The 4,715-nt window shown below is 35.6% G+C and overlaps 1 pseudogene; it reads right to left on the bottom strand.

The window, feature by feature from the left end:
• Nucleotides 1-3,715: 3,715 nt before the first annotated feature.
• On the bottom strand, nt 3,716-4,715 carry LOC116081839 (annotated as a pseudogene).

The following is a 4,715-nucleotide window of genomic DNA, read 5'->3' as shown; positions in this document are numbered from 1 at the left end:
ATATATATATATATATATATATAAGCAAACAGGGGAGTTACAGTGAGAATCTACAGCTGCATAAGACTGAAAATGATTTATAAAATTTTTAAATCATTAAAAAATATGTTTGACTCCTTCTGGTCTTGGCTGGTGCTCTGAACAGACCTTGACACAAAAACTCCTCAGCCAGAACCACAACACCAAGAGGAAGATCCATTCCCAGGCAGTCTAACATGCTCAGGTCCACAGGGTACCAGGATCCCAGAAGCTTGGTCACACCAGGACCTCAGGATCTCAGAGACAGCTTGACTCCCAGAAGTTCTGACATTCCCAGAATCTCAGGATCACAGAATCACATGATCACAGAGACAGATGAATTCTGTCTCTTGGTTGAGGAGTTCTTCCACAACCGGGATTATAGGAAGGACAGGCTCCAGTTAGATATAGCGAAGGCAGGTAGCACTAGAGATAACCAGATGGCAGGAGGCAAGTGTAAGAACATAAGCAAGAGAAACCAAGGTTACTTGGCACCATCAGAACCCAATTCTCCCACCATAGCAAGTCCTGGATACACCATCACAACAGAAAAGCAAGATTCAGATTTAAAATCATTTCTCATGATGGTGATAGAGGAGTTTAAGAAGGACATAAATAACTCCCTTAAAGAAATACAGGAGAACACGGTAGACAGGTAGAAGCCCTTAAAGAAGAAACACAAAAATCCCTTAAAGAATTATAGGAAAACACAATCAAACAGGTGAAGGAAATGAAAAAAAAAAACCCAAGACATAAAAATGGAAATAGAAACAATAAAGAAATCACAAAGGGAGACAACCCTGGAGTTAGAAAACCTAGGAAAGAGATCCGGAGTCATGAATGCCAGTATAACCAACAGAATACAAGAGATAGAAGAGAGAATCTCAGGTCCAGAAGATACCATAGAAAACATTGACACAACAGTCAAAGAAAATGCAAAAAGCAAAAAGCACCTAACCCAAAACATCCAGGAAATCCAGAATGCAATGAGAAGATGAAACCTAAGGATAATAGGTTTAAAAGACAGCAAATATTTCCAAATTAAAGTGCCAGTAAATATCTTTAACAAAATTATAAAACAAAACTTCCCTAATCTAAAGAAAGAGATGCCTATGAATATACAAGAAGCCTACAGAACTCAAAATAGACTGGACCAGAAAATAAATTCCTCTTGTCACATAATAGTCAAAACACCAAATGTACTGAACAAAGAAAGAATATTAAAAGCAGTAAGGTCAAGTAATATACAAAGGCAGACTTACCAGAATTACACCAGACTTCTCACCAGAGACTATGAAAGTTAGACTATCCTGGGCAAATGTCATACAGACCCTAGGAGAACACAAATGCCAGCCCAGTTTACTATACCCAGCAAAACTCTCATTTACCATAAATAGAGAAAAGAAGATATTCCATGGCAAAACCAAATTTACACAATGTTTTTCCATAAATCCAGTCCTACAAAGAATAATAGATGGAAAACACCAACACAAGGAGGGAAACTACATCCTAGAAAAAGCAAGAAAATAATCTTTCAACAAACCCAAATTTAGATAGCTACACAAACATTCAACAACAACAACAACAACAAAAATAACAGGAAGTAACAATCACTTTTCTTTAATATCTCTTAACATCAATGGGACTCAATTCCCCAAAAAAGACATAGACTAACAGATTGGATAAGTAAATAGGACCCAGAATTTTGTTGCATGCAGGAAATGCACCTCAGTGACAAAGGCAGACACTACCTCAGAGTAAAAAGTTGCAAAACAATTTTCCAAGCAAATGATGCCAAGAAACAAGCTGGAGTAGCCATTCTAATAACAAATAAAATCAATTCTCAACCCAAAGTTATCAAAAAAAGATAAGGAAGGGCACTTCATACTGGTCAAAGGAAAAATCTACCAAGATGAACTCTCAATTCTAAACATCTATGCTCCAAATGCAAAGGAACTCAAACTTATAAAAGAAACTTTACTAAAGCTCAAACCACACATCACACCCCATACAATAATAGTGGGAGACTTCAACACCCCACTCTTAGCAATGGACAGATCATAGAAACAGAAACTAAACAGAGACCATGAAACTAACAAGTTATGAACCAAATGGATCTAACAGATATTTATAGAACATTTCATCCTAAAGCAAAAGAATATACCTTCTTCTCAGCCCCTCATGGTACCTTCTCCAAAACTGACCATATAATTGGTCACAAAATAGGCCTCAAGAGATACAAGAAAATTGAAATAATCTCATGCACCCTATCAGATCACCACAGCCTAAGGCTGGTCTTAAATACCAACAAAAACAACGGAAAGGACACATACATACGGAAGCTGAACAACGTTCTACTCAATGAAGAAACGTCTTCTTCAAGGAAGAAATAAAGAAAGAAATGAACGGCTTTTTAGAACTTAATGAAACTGAAGACACATCATACTCAAACTTATGGGACACAATGAAAGCAGTGGTACGAGGAAAACTCATAGCTCTAAGTGCCTCCAAAAAGAAGCTGAAGAGAGCTTACCCTAGTGCAGTTTGACAGCACACCTGAAAGCTCTAGAACAAAAAGAAGGAAATACACCCAAGAGGAGTAGAGGGCAGGAAAGAATCAAACCAAATAGAAACAAGAAGAAGTATACAAAGAATCAACAAAACCAGGAACTGGCTCTTTGAGAAAATCAACAAGATAGATAAACCCTTAGCCAGACTAAACAGAGGGCACAGAGACAGTATCCAAATTAACAAAATCAGAAATGAAAAGGGAGACAGACATAACAATGAAATACATCTTAAAATAACTATTCTGTTTGTTGAGTATCAATAGTTGAAAATATTAAAATCATGTTCTGCAAACATCATGGAAATATTATTGATAATTTTTTTCACTGTGTTTGAAATTAGCATTTTCTTAATGTTTAACTTAAAAGAGTTTTTGCTATTTTGAAATTTTTAAAATATACTTACTAATATAATAATTTTCTTTCCTAGAAACACTAATAATCTTTTTTAAGTAAACTGATTGTTAGACAATGTACACAGATATATAAGGTGTTTAAAATACTCTCTCACTATGTCAAGTGGTATTCTATAAGGGCTTTTGAATATATTTCTTAATGATTCATTTTTATTATTTTATATTCTTTTACTATGCTTAAATCCTGAAGAATTCTGGTATGTTTTGAAACTATTTAGTATTCAATATTAGATAGAGTATCCTCAGTTATGAATAGTATTAAATATTCATTAATGATACTTTTAGGGTATGAAAGGATGTGAATATAAAAGTTGAACAATTTTTATGTATTACTTGATTCTCAAATTGCTCAATATTGTTAATATATTTGATGTATAAAATGCATTTAAATAAAAAAACTAAAAATATGTTTGAAGATGTAGACTTCCCACTGTACACACAGCTATAAACATCATTCCATATGTAAGCAAAGAAGGAAATAAATTAGGAGACTTGAAAAGTCTAGACATTTCCTTCCCAACAGACATCAAACGCAATGTCTTTATTCTAAGATATTATACTCACACGACTATCATATTTTAAAGGCAAGTTCACTGTCTCCACAGGTTTTTGAAAAATCAAAAACCCTATATAGCTGTGTCAATCAAGGTGCTTACATATCATACAATAGTAATGACCTTGAACTAACAAAAAATACAATAATCTGAGAGTATCAAACATGCAAAGTTATCTGGAGTAGCCTATATAGGAGCTCTTCGGACTTTCTGCTTCATATCATTCTACTCTCCAATACAAAGTATGGGATGTGTTCATGTATACACCACACCACTTTCATCCATGTACAACGTGAGTACATGAAGAATGTCTCTTAGAAGTAACACTGGATGTAGCCCCTGATTTTACCAGCTGAATGCTCTAGAACTATCATATAAGACAAAATCGTTTGTGGCCCTGGAAAGTGATTAGAATGTGCAAACTGATAGAGTAGCTCTCACCTCCCTCATACAGCATACCTCCACAGGAGAGTCAGTTACAATGGTGGTAGACCTAACAAAGCTGGGATGCTGGCACTGATGAATTGCACAATGCTTCTTTAGACATAGCTCAGAGTTACAATGCATTCAGTACCTTAAAGCTGCTGACACGATTTTTTTTTCTGTGCCTATCTAGGCACTAGAGTTTTTCTGTTAATCTACTGCACTAGATCATTTAAGATTTCATGAGCATTTACTTTGGATTTTGAAGAGATTCTAGGAATGCACAGTTGCTCCATTGCCTTTCTAAGTTTTGACCTTGTTCCTTTCCTACAAGTCTTTCACCTCCCAAATCACATTTATTACCAACAAGTCACTGGAACTTCCTCAGTGTCTTTAACTGGAAGGATCTGCTCTCTCAGATGATGCCTGGAAGGATCTGCTCTCTCAGATCATGCCAGTCTTTAAATGTGCACTGTGCTGTGACCCACTTAACCAAAGCAAAGCCTTGTCCAGTCTGCATGTACAAATCTCCTATTGCTGTAAATTGTTCTGTTCCTGCAGCATCCAAGACTTCAAGCACACACTATTGTATGACTACCTTGACGTACTTTCTGTAAGAATCTCCTATCATACAGCCATATTTTTCAACAGAAATTCCTTGAACAAACAAACCGTACAGTCAGAGCTGATGTCTCAACATTTTCTAAGCCAAAAATAACCAGCTTATATTCATACAT

Source organism: Mastomys coucha, unplaced genomic scaffold (genome assembly GCF_008632895.1).
Source record: "Mastomys coucha isolate ucsf_1 unplaced genomic scaffold, UCSF_Mcou_1 pScaffold11, whole genome shotgun sequence".
NCBI classification, from domain to species: Eukaryota; Metazoa; Chordata; class Mammalia; order Rodentia; family Muridae; genus Mastomys; species Mastomys coucha.
This window is presented reverse-complemented; position numbering and strand designations above follow the sequence as displayed.